We start from the raw sequence: 14,031 nt of genomic DNA on the forward strand, positions 1-14,031 counted from the left end.
CCTCGAAGAAAGACTGGAAATGGGGGAACAGCTGGCTCGGTGTCAAAGGTGACAAAAAAAAAATCAATTGTATGTCTCGTTTGTTTAATCGCTACAAAACCCGGAACGTAAAAACAGCACATTGTGGTTTTTACGAGGAGTGATGTGCCGGACTGTTTCTTGGCCGGGAGCAGTTACTTCAAATGCCAGGCAACCAGCAGAGACTTCAGGATGTCACTTTGCCCGGCCAAGATATAGTTTGCGAGGTGACCCCTCCTACGAGAAACAAAGTGTCAATTTGTTAGATTTAGTGGCGTTGGAAGGATGATTTAATTAATGTTTTTTCACGAGTTCATGGTGAAGTTAAGTTTATGTTAGGCTAAGCTAACTGGCTGCTGCATGTAGCTTCATACCTTATTTAACAGACAGATATGACAGTGGTATAGATATTCTCATGTTACTCTCAGGAAGAAGGTGCTTAACCGTGTTTCCCAAAATGCAGAACCAATCTTCTAAGTGTCAGCATATCTCAATTGATGACAAGTTGCCTAAAAAAGTGATCTGGTCCATTAAACACAACACAGAGCTGTTGAACAAAGCATAAAAGTCAGATAGTACAATACACAGATACGCTTGTGTGAAAGGGCACCATGAAATTGTCTAAGTGATGCCATAACAGCAGACGGAGCCATCAGGCGAGGAGGAGAGAGAAGTAGGAACATGGAGGTCTGTACATTTCAGGCGTCACAGCAACTGCTCTGTGTGCTAATGGTGTTTACCATGGCTTCCTTTACCTTATTTTCCTGCACAGTGCATGAAACTCTGCCAAAAGAAGCCGCCGCTTGGTGTCAAGATCAACATATTAAATAGTTGATGGTGAAATAATTTACTGTGCAGAATCTCCGTATACGCGATGGGATTCAGGGATAGTATGTCCCACAGCTGTGTCCAGATTATTAATTGATAATGGCAAATTTCACAGGAAAATCATCTCGCCAAACACTCCACTGTGAGCGCCCCCATCATGAACAGTATCTAAAAGCAATTTTCTCTTTCGCGACAGAGACAAGCACGGCATGTTCTCCCAGAGGAAGGGCGACTGTGCAGGGCTGGCAAAGATAGAAACGTGAACCTGCAAGTCTCCATTTGACACACACCCCCCCCCCCCCACACACACACACACTTAAACTCTGTGCAGCAGAATCTTGGACTCAGCAATGCATCTCTCTACCCTTCCTCTTCTCACCATCTCCTCTCACCTTCCTATCCCCTCCCACTCTATCTTCTCTCACCACAGATCAGCCACCCGCTCGTCCAATTCCATCAGATAAATTCCATTCCAATGTATCGATTGCGAGGACGAGTTTGCGCGCTACAGCGACTCTGGGGTCCCGTCTCTACTTTATCTGTCCCCGTTGCTTGTCACATCTCATGTGGTGTACAGACACACACACACACACACACACACACACACGCGCCCACACACAAACACACTCACACACACTGAGGTGTCAATCAACAGCTGTCTCCACTTGACAACTGTGCACACAAAGCAGCTGTGAACAAAAACACATGCCTGCATATGTGCCGAGCAGTAGATCCAAACTCAAAACAAACAAACAGAAATAAACACACACACACACACACACACTCTATCGTTGCATTGCAGGCATAACTCCCAGGCCTGGCTGTGTGCAAGTTTGATCCCTCTCACCGTGTCTGAGAGGCATGTTAATCAGCGAAAGAGGCTGCCAGCTCAGCCATATATGTCTCTATCTTTCTTGCTCTCACTCCCTGCATCTCCGTCTCTCTGCCTCTATCTGCATCTACTCTCTCCAATCTGTCTTCGCTCTTGTCAAACCCCGTTTCTCCTCCTCTACCTCATTGTATTTATCTCACATTCCTCTCATTCTCCCCCTGTTCTTTCTCCAGCTCTCATCACATCACAGCAAATCATGTCTCTTTTTTTTTCTTCTTGCCACTGCATATTAATGCATCTCTTTCCTGGGTTAGACAGATGGGATTTAAGACACTTAAGACCGGAAGGTTTATTTAGAAGAGCTCGCTGAAGATATCTCACCATTTCATTGCCCTCTCCTTCCCCCCCTTCCTCTTGTCACCCTCCCCCTCCTCTCCGGGCCCTCCACTACGAGGCTTTGGGATCTGTTTGTGCCGGTCTTAAAGTGGATTTGGTTATGGTGAATGGATCAGGGTGGGTGGCTGTGGGATGCTGGATGAGTTTCACAGGACGGGTTTTAAAGTACGAGCTTTGAGGGCTGAAGGGCAGAGAGACAGAGGAAGGGAGGATGGTGAGAGGAGAGACAGTTCTGCGGGGAGAGATACAGCAATCGTGTGTTTACAGAGGCGGTTCCTAAGGATATTTCCACCCAAGCACTCCGTTCTAAGTCATGAGGTGGGGGAGTGAAGGGAGGTGGTCATCTCCGTGCTGACAGCGATAACAATGGTGAGACAGATGACGAGGGAGTAGAGCAAAGGAGGGACGGAAAAAGGGGAAATTAGAAGAGAAAGAGAACATGAAGTGTGGTGAGTGCAGTCAATTTAGAGAGAAGAGCGGGCCCATTCAACGGCTCCACATGTGCAGCACAAAAGAGGCCTTTTAGCTTTCTTAAACAATGGTGCAAGGCCACGACACAAATTAAAAGAGATGTTGCTTCCTTGACCTGAATAACTCAGGCAGACGGTCAAAGAGGATGTGTTATGTTTAACAGCCTCTTTTCTTTATTGTACCCCACAATGCTCTCGGGCCCGTCCTCCATCCGTCGCATCGCACTTAAAGATAAATGCGTTCACATGACACACTTCGGAGATGACATCTCAATGGGGTTTCCCTCTGCTCAGTCACCCAGTGCCATCAGGTCCTAATTGCATAAAACGAGCTAGAGTCTCCTCGTCGCTCTACGATTGCAGGGGATGTTCAACAATGTCTTTGAGTACCTGGCATCTCATGGAGCGGATCAAATCAATATAAAAAAAAGCATTTCCCTTGGAAGTCAATAGCCCCTGCTCTGGCTGTCAAGTTAATTCAATAAAATCCAGAGACGAAACAACGAGTTCCAGGGAGATGTGTTGGTGAGCTCTCACTTATATGACATGGAACTAACCCGAGTAAAGCATTTACGGTGCAGAGGAGCAGCTCAGGTAAAGTGTGCGGGACACTGGTAGTATTGATTGTGAGGGCCGTAGTACTGTACACGCTCAAGGATATGCGAGGGTGAAGGACTGTACGGTGGCGCTTTTCTCTCTGCGTTACCTGTCACGAAATCAGTCGAGAGGAATGAAGCAGCTCATCTGGGCCTTTTTTTAATTCCCCATAAAAATAACAGGAATCCAACACACAGCTCCATCAGGCCTCTCTCTCATCTCCCCATTAAAGCACTGGTCTAGTACACAGGTTCTTTGTGCTCCTTCCACTGCGACAGATTGGTAGCTACAGACATTATTTTGTTCTCTGAATAACAGGGTAAGTGGTTGGTTCATTGATTGGTCTTTCTCCAGGCTTTTGAGCAACAGGGTATAACGCAGCGGATCCAAACAGACAGTAGACTAACCCCCCCCCGCTGCGGCTGTAGACAGAGGCTGCCATTTAAAAACACTGAGAGGAGGACAAACAACAAGGCGTTGAGGAAAATTGCCCGGCTTGGTTTCACCACAGCGTTTCCTACAACTCTCTCATCCAGCTGGAATACCCACACAAGAACTCTGAAAGTTTGCCCCAAAAAAGATAAGACAGGAATGCTTAAGGGAATGTGTTGTCCAATTTTGCATGAAAGGAACAGTCGTCCTTTGGATACTCTTACAGAGTTGTATATCCTCAATCTGTGATGTTCAACGAGTTCCAGGAGCTGTTTTTGTCATCAAGCGACGATTTGCCCACTTGGTCTACTTCTGCTGAAGTTTCCTACAATTTCCAGACTGACTCTGAAGAGCCCTCGGACAATGAAACTATGATACATTGAGACATGTAGGTGGACACGGCGAAAGCTGTAGTACACTACTAACTAACCCCCCCAACAACATAACATGGCCTCAGGCTGCACTTCTGTCTGCACGATAGTGGCTTCTGTCAGCGGAGAAACGGCCTCGTTTCACAAAGTATTCCTGTATGTGAGACTTCTAGGAACTCCTCGCTGTTTGATTGCGATTGACTCAAATTCAGTTTGAGACAGTCCTGTCATTGTTTGTTACTGAGGAAAACCAATAGTCACTCAGACAGCCATGTCATGCTGAGCAGAAACGTCCACCCTGTGGGAACTGAGTTAATGGAGCCAAGGCATCTCATCCGCTGCTAGCTGGTCACATGACAACACACAATACGATGGCGCAAATGCCTGATATATCATGTACATAAGTGAAAATGGCAACAAATAAGCCACAGATAAATTGAATAACTGCGGGTTCCTTTTTCAGCTAACAGCAGGTAGCAGCTGATGATCAGCTGTTCTGCGCTGCACATGTTCTCCTTCCGGCTTGAACATGTGCCTTAAGGTGATATTTAACATGTATGGTTTTGTCGGTTGAACCAAAAAACTAATTACAAAGTGGCAGCTGTCCAGTTAAAATACATTTTTCCAAGTAAAAGCTCAGAAAAAGAATACAGTACTGATTCCTCATGCACTGCCTAAGAACAAGAAGTAATGTCAGACAGTGTTAACACTGTGAGAAGTGCCGTAAATATTTTTGCCACACATGAACGTAGAGACCATGGGCTGTATTGTCGGTGCACATGGCAATTAGAAGTGAAGCAATGCTCCAGGCCTGGATTGATCCTGCAACAACAACCTGCCTGTTTATTGACTGATCTCCTGGGTTTCACTGGTGCACAGATGCCCCGAGGCCACTTTGTTGGGCCCCAGCTTTCTGTCTCTCCCTCCCATGCTCCCTGTTCTTTGTGACCATGTGAGGAAGAGAACTATTCAATATTGCCTCGCTAATGTCAGGCCTGGTTTTCCTATTAACAAAGAAGTCCAGCCTCAGAGCATCTTATTATTTAATTCTGCACTGGTAGAGCAGTTTGATAAAAATCTAAGTTGGCTTCATGTCCTTTCTTGACATTAATTCAATACAAAGTCTGAAAATAACGTTGTGTATTATTTGTGATGGGAAAATTGCATTTCTGACACGAACACAATAAAATATGCAATGCCTATTCCAAATACGTAACAATTATGATCAATTATATAGACATCTGGGCGACGAGCAGTCAGATAATCATACAGTTTTACCAGATAATCCGTCAGTTATCTCTAATTTCACAGGAAAACAACACACAACGAAGACAAATACGGCAACTCAAAGTTGACGGGCCAGTTCACCAAAGATTTGCTTATGTAGTAAAATGTCAATGCCTCAAAGTAACGACAACTTCCATTCTACAGCATGATTCAAGGTTAGGCTGCGTCATTTGTGTTTCAGTTAATCTCAATGAAATGACACAACACGTTAGATGTAATCCTTCTAACACTTTTAAAACAGTGACAACCCTCGTCCTTTCCCCAACAGACATTTTAGCACATGTGTGTCCCCATGTTCCCAGATCTCAGCAACCAATATCTTGGAATATATCCCAATATCTGTAGAAACAATTGCCAAAACTTCACGACAATAAGATCCAAGTTGTATTAACAGTGCAATTATACATTGAATGCTTGATAGCAAATCATTTCAAAGCTACAGCGCAGTGGTATCACGCTAGGACTGCCAGCATACCAAATGTGCACTGATGAAGCTGTGATGACAGCATGCAGTATAGCTCTGTTTACTCTGGGCTCAACTCTTACATCGCCGACCGTTCTCCATCTGCAGCCGACATGGCTGTGGAAACACCACGTACAGCTGAAGGACAGCTGTCAAGACTGGCAGCCCTTTATTGAAAAAGGGGGAAAAAAGAAAAAGAGAGAAAATTGATACCAATCTAGAGGTGAGGATGGGGAAGTAAGAGAAGGAAGTGGGGAGAGAGAACAAAGACAGAGAGTGGGGAGAGAGAGAGAGAGAGAGAGAGAGAGAGAGAGAGAGAGAGAGAGAGAGAGAGAGAGAGAGAGGGGGGTAAGCTCAGAGTGAGCGAGAAAGAGCGCATAAATGAATTTTAGAGTCAGAGTGAGATGACACGGGGAGATAAAAACGAAAATAGAGGGCTGGATTGGATCGGCTGGAGACAAATGGAAAGATAGTAGAAAGGCAGCCTCGCCAGCAGTATGGTTGACGTGCTCTCTCGCTGAAACAGTTTGGCTCATGACAAGATAAGGACAGCCATCACAACCTGAGCCTCCATTTTTACTCATCCCGAGTGGTGGCTGAATAACACTCTCTCTCCCCCCCCCCCCCAAATCCCTTATCACCAGCTGCTATTGTTTAAAATCGCGCACAAACTCACACAATCACAGAGGGACACAAATGATTAGCTGTTACAGCGGCATTAAATGGAATTTAAAGACCGTTGCGAAAGGACAGACACAGTTCATCAACTTGTGTGCTCCTGAATTAGGCCGCCGCCGGCTTTATGAGTCTGAGGCCGTAATGGCTGCTTCTTTTCTCTTTCTTTACTCTCTCCTCTCTTACATTGCAGAGAGGGCTCTTGTTTTAGGCTATATGTCAACGCCTCTGCGAGCTTTGAAATGGCTGCCCACTGCTAATCAGAGTGAGTCATGCTGTGGGAAATCTGTCAGGGAGATAAAGAAGAGTGAAGATGGCGGACGGACAAAGGGGTGAAGGAAGCAGCAAACATTCAAGCTATGTGGCTGTTCGTTAACCTCAACATTCACCCCTCGCTGTTCTCTCTTTCATTCCTTTCCTGTCGTATTTCCTCTACTTCACGCCTCGCTCTCGCTTCTCTTCTCCTTCCACACTCAGGCCTTGGTGTGTCCCCTCAATGCCAACGGGCGCTATGGCAACAAGACATTGACTCCAGCAGAGTCGCAGTGAATGTGGGAATCAACATGTGAGTGTGTTTGTGTGTGTGTCTATATCTCTTTGAATATATTCAGGCATATCTGCCACCTTATATTCAGGGAATAAGAGACATTGACAACAGAAAGTGGCACAGCGAAATTAATCTGATTGTCCCCGTGAAATACACTGTGCCAGAGTCTCGGTGACGTAGTAACGGCACGCAGGGCTTCTTGGTAAATTAGCGATTTAGTCATAATATCTTTTCGAGCTACGTACTTTCTATTTTCCTCTGTACTGTGCTGGTTATTCCCTTTGACATTTCTCGCAAACTCGTTAACTCGGTTGGTAACAGGGTCCAGAAAGCTAATACAGTTTATTTCAAATACATATTTGTGTCATTGATTTTTGTCTCATAAATGTCTGAAAGCATTCCTCTTTTGTGGAGCAGGTTATACTCCGGAGCTTGAATAAACCCGGCTCATGCAGCACAGCTAATGAACGTGTTCGCTCAATTGCTAATGACAATGAGTTTGTTGAAATATTACATATTTGTAACATCAATTCCAATCAAATAACTGTATAAAAACAACATTTTTTTATGACACAACTATAGCTTCTTCAATATTGGACTGGGAACTGATAAGGCGGATTGCTATTCGTCAATGGCAAAAATATACGAGTCAAAGTTGATTGTGAAAGACATTTTCTTTACCTCGTCTCCATAAGTGAATCCACTGATCATGGCGATTCAATTTAAATTAATTTCACCAAATCTTTTTTAATGCTGGTCCGTGACCAGGCCTTTATTCTGAGGTAAACGAATCTATAGATATAGTTTATATTTCTACATTTGTATTTTACAGCATAGTTACCACATTTACAGCTACAAAATCATGATATGATAATATATTCAGACTTGATTTTTGTGTATATTGGTGTCTGTTTGCCTTTTTAACACATTGTGTAATTCAGGATTCATCAACGTTTATATTTACTGCTACACAAGGGACTTCATTAAAGATAAAAACTTAAAACAAAATTTGCATCTTTTATTCAAAACAAGTAGAAAGTCACAACAAAATAAGTTGTAAACCCTTGTATATTCAGTTCTTTTTTTTTCTATTACAAAGCATCATCTGGCCAGTGCTGGTGTCAGCCTGCAGGCCATGTTTCCCTGTGAATGCATCCTCATAAAGTAGTGTAGATGCTAATGATAGCAAACTTCCCACACAGAAGTTGCGAGAGCTCTCATGATACATTAAAACTTATCTGAGAGGATGTGAAAACAAACGAAGTCTTTCTCTTAAGGCACAAAAAGCCAAAAGTCAGAACTCTTTGATTTCGATGTTGAGTAAGCAGAGGCTGTGCGCCTGTAAAGACGGCAAAGCACTAAGGGCCAAAATCCATAACCAATCACAAGTAAACCAGGAAGTTTGGCTCCGACTGAAGTTGCTCTTTGCTGCAGCGGCTGGTTGACTCGTCGAGCTAAGCTTCAGCTCCCTAAAGAGGCCAGGGAGGCTGCCTCATTTATCCTCAAGCCACAGTGAGTGAAGCGCTTTGAAGGGGGTTTGAGTAATGAGGGTAATGCTATGTAACCTGGCAAGTTGCTACACAAGAGGAAGCCAAGATAACAGAGTTGCTTCCTTGGGGGGGGAGACAGTGAGGGCAGAGGATGCACTTGGAACCTTAAAAATGCACAAAATATGTGTACGCGTGATACCAAAATATGTTTGGTTTTAGCTTGCAGTGATGTGCAGAAAGTGTAGAGCTGATTTGCTATTAGCTGGTCTTGCTGTAAGTGGGAGGGGATCTGGTTAGTCCAAAGGCACCAGATGCTGTTTATAGTGATCAAAGATGGCAAAATAGAAACGAGACAAGGAGCCAGGTTGGGTGTATGGAGGCTCAGATTTTCTTTTGATTTGATTAATATCAAAGCGCAAAATAGAAGCAAGTGACACACAGTGAGCAAGAGATGTGAAATAGTTTCGTAAATGAGCCAATACACTTGATGACTCCATAGGCATCTTCCCTGCCCAATCAGGACCCATCTTATGTTAGATTGAAAAGTGAAGCCAATGTGGAATTACCTTAAACTTGCATTCTTTCTAATGACCAGCAGGGGGCGACTCCTCTGGTTGCAAAAAGAAGTCAGGTTGTATAGAAATCTGAGAAAATTAACCTACTTCTCACTTGATTTATTACCTCAGTAAACACAAGTCTTCTTCAATACAGCATGATGTTGATTTGATAAATTATGGTCCCATTTAGAGTAAAATAGATGATAAAACAGGGTATGCTTTAGGGCGCGGCTACCTTGTGATTGACAAGTCGCTACCACAGCGTCGTACGGTCCATGTCCGTGTTTTCAACTTTGACGATTTCGAAGTGTGTCTTCATTGCGTCAAAGTTAATTATTACCTTTTTGGTCATCTAAAAATGTCTTATTCAGTGTTCGGATGTACTTAGCTCCCCCTTCTTGTGTCATTTCTGTTTGCGAAAAGCCAAGATGGCGATGGCCAAAAACCAAGATGGCGACAGCCAAAATCAAACTTGAAGCTTCAAAACTGCAGTTCACAAACCAATGGGTGACTTCACCGTGACTATGTCCACTTCTTATATAATGTCTATATATTAGACGGGGAAAACAGCTGGGAGAATATGGTGAACTGAGGCATGATCTAGATTTAAAAACCCTTATTTCTTAACCTTCACATTTACAAATCTTTTCTTGTCTAACTCACTAGTCTGACTACTGGCCTCACACCTCACAGATTAATCCAACACATATTTACAACCAGCCAGTTGATGTGTGCTTGCAAGTCAATTTCAAAAGCAAGTCAAAGTAATTGAACTGGAAATAAGGGTGAAAGTTAATTTCCTTTCATCCTTCACATGGATGGAGAAACGGGCTGTGAGTTTTTAATCAGAGAGTGTGCGCATCGGAGTGTGAGTGTGAGTGTCTGTGTGTGTGTTTGTGATGAGCATGACAGCACCGTCCGCCCACTTTTATAGCCACTTATTGGACAGGAGCCTAGCAACAAGCCGAGCAGCCTCCTGTGCACGGTGTAAAAGCGTAATCAGACATGGCGTCGATTAACAGTACCAGCACCGGCAGTCCATCACAAGGCCTTTCACTGCACACTTGGCCCAAACTTCAAGGCCTCTGAGAGGGGGAACATGTGGGAAACTGTGCGAGAAGCCCATATGTTCAGAGACAGAGACAGTAGGTGTGTGTGTGTGTGTGTAATTCCTTGGTTGTATGGGGGGTGTTCTGGTTGCGACATCAACCTGAAACAACAGTATTCAAGCTCAAAAGCGATTCCTGTCGTGCCGTCAAATCAGACCCTTTTCACTTCCAGCTTCACTCTTGAATAAATTAACCCAAAAAAAATACTTGAAAGAGGTTTAAGACCTCTAAATCTCCTCAGGGGGACAAAAATGAAACACAGGACCCCGCTGACGGGGGAGACACGTCGAACAACTGACCACAGCGAGGAGCGGTGGCAGAGGGAGTGGGAGGCTGGAGGTGAGAAAAGATGAGGAGGAACAGACGGGAAAGAGGAGAAAAGCGTGGGGGGGAAGGAGAGAGAACAAAAGAGAGAAGGCAGAGGAGAGTCAGGCGAGGGTGGGAGAGGGAAAAGGGAAGGCAGAGGGAAAAAAGGAGGGCGAGAACAGACAGCAGGGTTTGGCACTCTGCCGGCGCTGGCACCCTGGCATCGATCCAAGTGTTGGTCTGTGTGGGCAGAGTAACGATTGATGCAGACTGATCGCGAGGCTTTCCCACCGTGCTGCCGATGTCACATGAAATGCGCCAATGTCACACGGAATGTTCACACGCCGACGCACGCACCAGTGTCTCATGCACACACATCCCACATTTTCCATCCTTCCAGTCGCTTTTTCTCAAAGCTGTCACATGTAACCTCAAAGCTGGGGAGTCGCTGTGCGTCAGTGGGGCTCCTTCCTCCACTGTTTTTCGGTCTATCTTAGCTTCCTTGCATTTTGTTCTTATGTTCTGCCAGTCTCTAACAGGTCTCTATTGATCATCTTATTTCCTCTTTATCTTTAATCAAAAGGCTGGGAAACTCTGTTGTTTAATTGATGAGTCTCTGTGAGAGGCCCACTCACTGGCTCCCACAGAACCCGCTCTCATTCATAATTAATAAACTAATGCTAATTATCCAAGCGCTGCTCCACACCATGCGCGTCCTATATATGAAGGGAGGAAGAGAGAGGGGAAAGAGACGGCGGCGGGCGGGGGGTGGGAGAGATGAAAAAGAGACAGCAAAGAGGAAAAATGGCTGGAATGAGAGACAGAGTGGAGTTGTGGGATTTGCAAGAGACTGAACACAGACAGTTTTTGGGGCGAAAGGGAGGAGAGGATGAGACCTGTCACCTGTGGCTCTCATCCCCATCCAATCTATCTCCATTTCATCATCTCTCTCATCTCCATCACATCACACACTTCCTCTCCCTCGTTTCATCTTCTTATTAAAGTGCTCCAACTTTTATGGGCTTTGGGAAAACAGAGAGGGAGAGAAAAGAGGAGGTGGCTGCAAAGACAGGCCGACGATAGTGAGAGAAAATGTGATTGATTTGAGAAGGAATAATGCATTAGAGGCTTATATATTTATTTATCCTCACATGTATCTCCACGCCAAAAACTCTTCTCTTCAGTATTAACTTCTGAAATGTTCAGAAAGTGTTTCCAAAACCCCGATGAGGGTTCTTAAAGTGGAGCGAGTGAGCTCCCTGGCAGAGGGAGGGTAGTTTGGGCTCAGATGGATGGAGCGGCTGTCTCTAATAAGGGTCCATCTGGAGGTGGATTGACCTGTCTGCCTACCTACCACAGCCTAATACCGATTGATAAATGGGAGATGTGTGCTGTGGCTGAGGAGACTGAGGAGAGGCTGCAGGCAGGGAATCTGGGACGGCACATCATGTTTGGATACAGAACCCGAGTCACTGCTGCCGTTCACCTCTGGGTGGGGGGCACATCTGGAACGGGGTGTGAGGGGAGGAGGGAGGAGGGAGCCTGACTTGTGTATTTATGTGCGTGAGTGGAGAGATTTACATAAAGAAATCTATGGCAAGCTTAAAAATCTTGATTACCTGCACTGTAGGGGCTTTAAATCAATATAGTAAGCGGAAACAAACACCAGCATTAACTCACTCACACGCACAGACTGAATAAACTCCCGCACTTCACTTCATTAATTGGTCTCTTATGTCTGTTAAACCAACAGATGTATCTATTTATCTCATTTAAGGCAACTCTTATCGTGTATTTTGGCTGCCCACAAACAAATTATTGGATTTACTTATTTTCCTCCTGCATATAAAACGCTTTCATATAATGCAAAAAAAGCCTTAAATTCAGGATAATTTTTAACAAGCTAAAATACATTATTATTAAATTAGATCTTGAGATGCTTTGAGCATTTGCACACAGCTCTCAGCACCAAGTCTTATTCCTTTTACTATTCACACCAGGCTTTAGTCATATCCTTCCTCCTTCATAACCACTCTTGCCTGCAGCCTTTACTCCATCTCTTCTATTAGCTCCAAGTTCCCTTTCTCAGAATGAGAAGGGGAAAAAAAATTTAGGAAAGGAATGAGCTAATGTGGGAAGCAAGCTCATTGGAAATACTCAACTCGTACATCATCACCTCAAATCGCACACAAGCTGTGTTAATAGTTGGGTAGTTGCAGGTTTTTTATTTGCCGTGAACTGTAGTGACGCAAATTGATAAAGAACCACTATCGTTATGACACATAGCTGTGACGTTAAATCAAAACATTTACGGAGGGAAATTAAACCATCCATCACTACTGTTCGACGCCACCGAGGGACAAATTCACAAGGATTGTGCTGCTTTTTTGCGGTGGCTAATCCTGTGCAAATGAGACAATAAAAAAACGTGTAAGTCTCAAAGCAGAAGGGTTAAATGCACCCACAACTTCGCTGTCAAGTAAATAGAGTCTCGGTGCTCTTGTGCAATCTGTAATATGCAGACACTTAGTTAGTTGTTAGTTGCGAGTTAGTTGTGTAAAATCAGCCCCTTTCTATGCATTTTTTGTAAATACATGAGAAAAAAAAGAGAATTAACTCATAAATGAAGCTACGCTGCGGCGCCTCGTGCCTAAAGGCGCACAGCCGCTCTCTTAATGAGGAGGCGTGTTTATCAAAAAATGTCTCAAAAAAACATTTCCACATAAACCCTCTGAAACCCACGATACGCTGGCTGCATTGAGTGAAAAAAATAAAAACGCCCTGAAACTGCTCGGGGTTCAGAGGGTTAATGATGTATTATTTCACCCACCTGCATATGAGCACAGTGAAAGGAGAGAAATTAAATGAGCCTGAGTCCGACCCGAGCTTGGTCTATATGGCCCGAGACCAACCTGAATCGACTCAGCGTGTCGGGGTCTGTTGGGTTCTGATGGGCTTCTGGCTCAGGTGGACTCTTACCCCTAACAACCGCATTGACCTCAAGCGCATTGATACTTTATCACATGGATAACTGCAATCAGCTGCAAAGAAAAGGGTAAACGTAGTCAGCTGCAAAGCTTTATGGGTGTGTTTTTGCGCTATAATATCATTAGCGCAATATCTTTTGTGAATCGGACCTTAATACGGGGCAGATGGTGGTTGCAAGTGAAGCGCAATTCACGGTGCTATCAGCGGCTGCAATCCATTCTTTGTGAGTTCGCCCCTCATTGTACGGCCCTCTGGGGCCACGGGACCACGCCTAACCCAAACTCCCCTATCCCGAATTTGACCCATTCTCATCTCTCATAAAATAGACGAAGAAGTCGGAAGAAGAAGAAATGTGCCCCAAACCAGTTGCAATTTTGTACATTTTTATCAGCGGTTTTAATTGACTCCCTGGACAGAACAATTGTCTTTTCACTCACTCAAGCTTGGCAGCCAAGCACTCCCACTTTCAGTTCAGTGACCAGAGATTAAATTACAGCCCCTCACAGACACACCTCTTCTTCCCTCTGTCATCTTGGCTCTGTTCCATCTCTGTCTTTGCCTCAGGCAGGTTGGACCTCAACTGGCCTCCACATCCCCAAAGTCCTCCATCACAGCCTCCAACCTCCATCTCCTTCACTGTCTGACATCATAACCCCCCCCCCCCC

At 44.6% G+C, this 14,031-nt stretch overlaps 1 protein-coding gene across 2 annotated transcripts in view; it reads right to left on the reverse strand.

Annotated features, from left to right (window-relative positions):
• Positions 1 to 14,031, reverse strand: part of sema6bb (sema domain, transmembrane domain (TM), and cytoplasmic domain, (semaphorin) 6Bb) — a 123,989-nt gene that overhangs the window by 68,755 nt on the left and 41,203 nt on the right. The window lies entirely within an intron of this gene.

Source organism: Anarrhichthys ocellatus, unplaced genomic scaffold, assembly GCF_004355925.1.
Source record: "Anarrhichthys ocellatus isolate YVR2014 unplaced genomic scaffold, GSC_Weel_1.0 scaffold30, whole genome shotgun sequence".
Classification (NCBI taxonomy): domain Eukaryota; kingdom Metazoa; phylum Chordata; class Actinopteri; order Perciformes; family Anarhichadidae; genus Anarrhichthys; species Anarrhichthys ocellatus.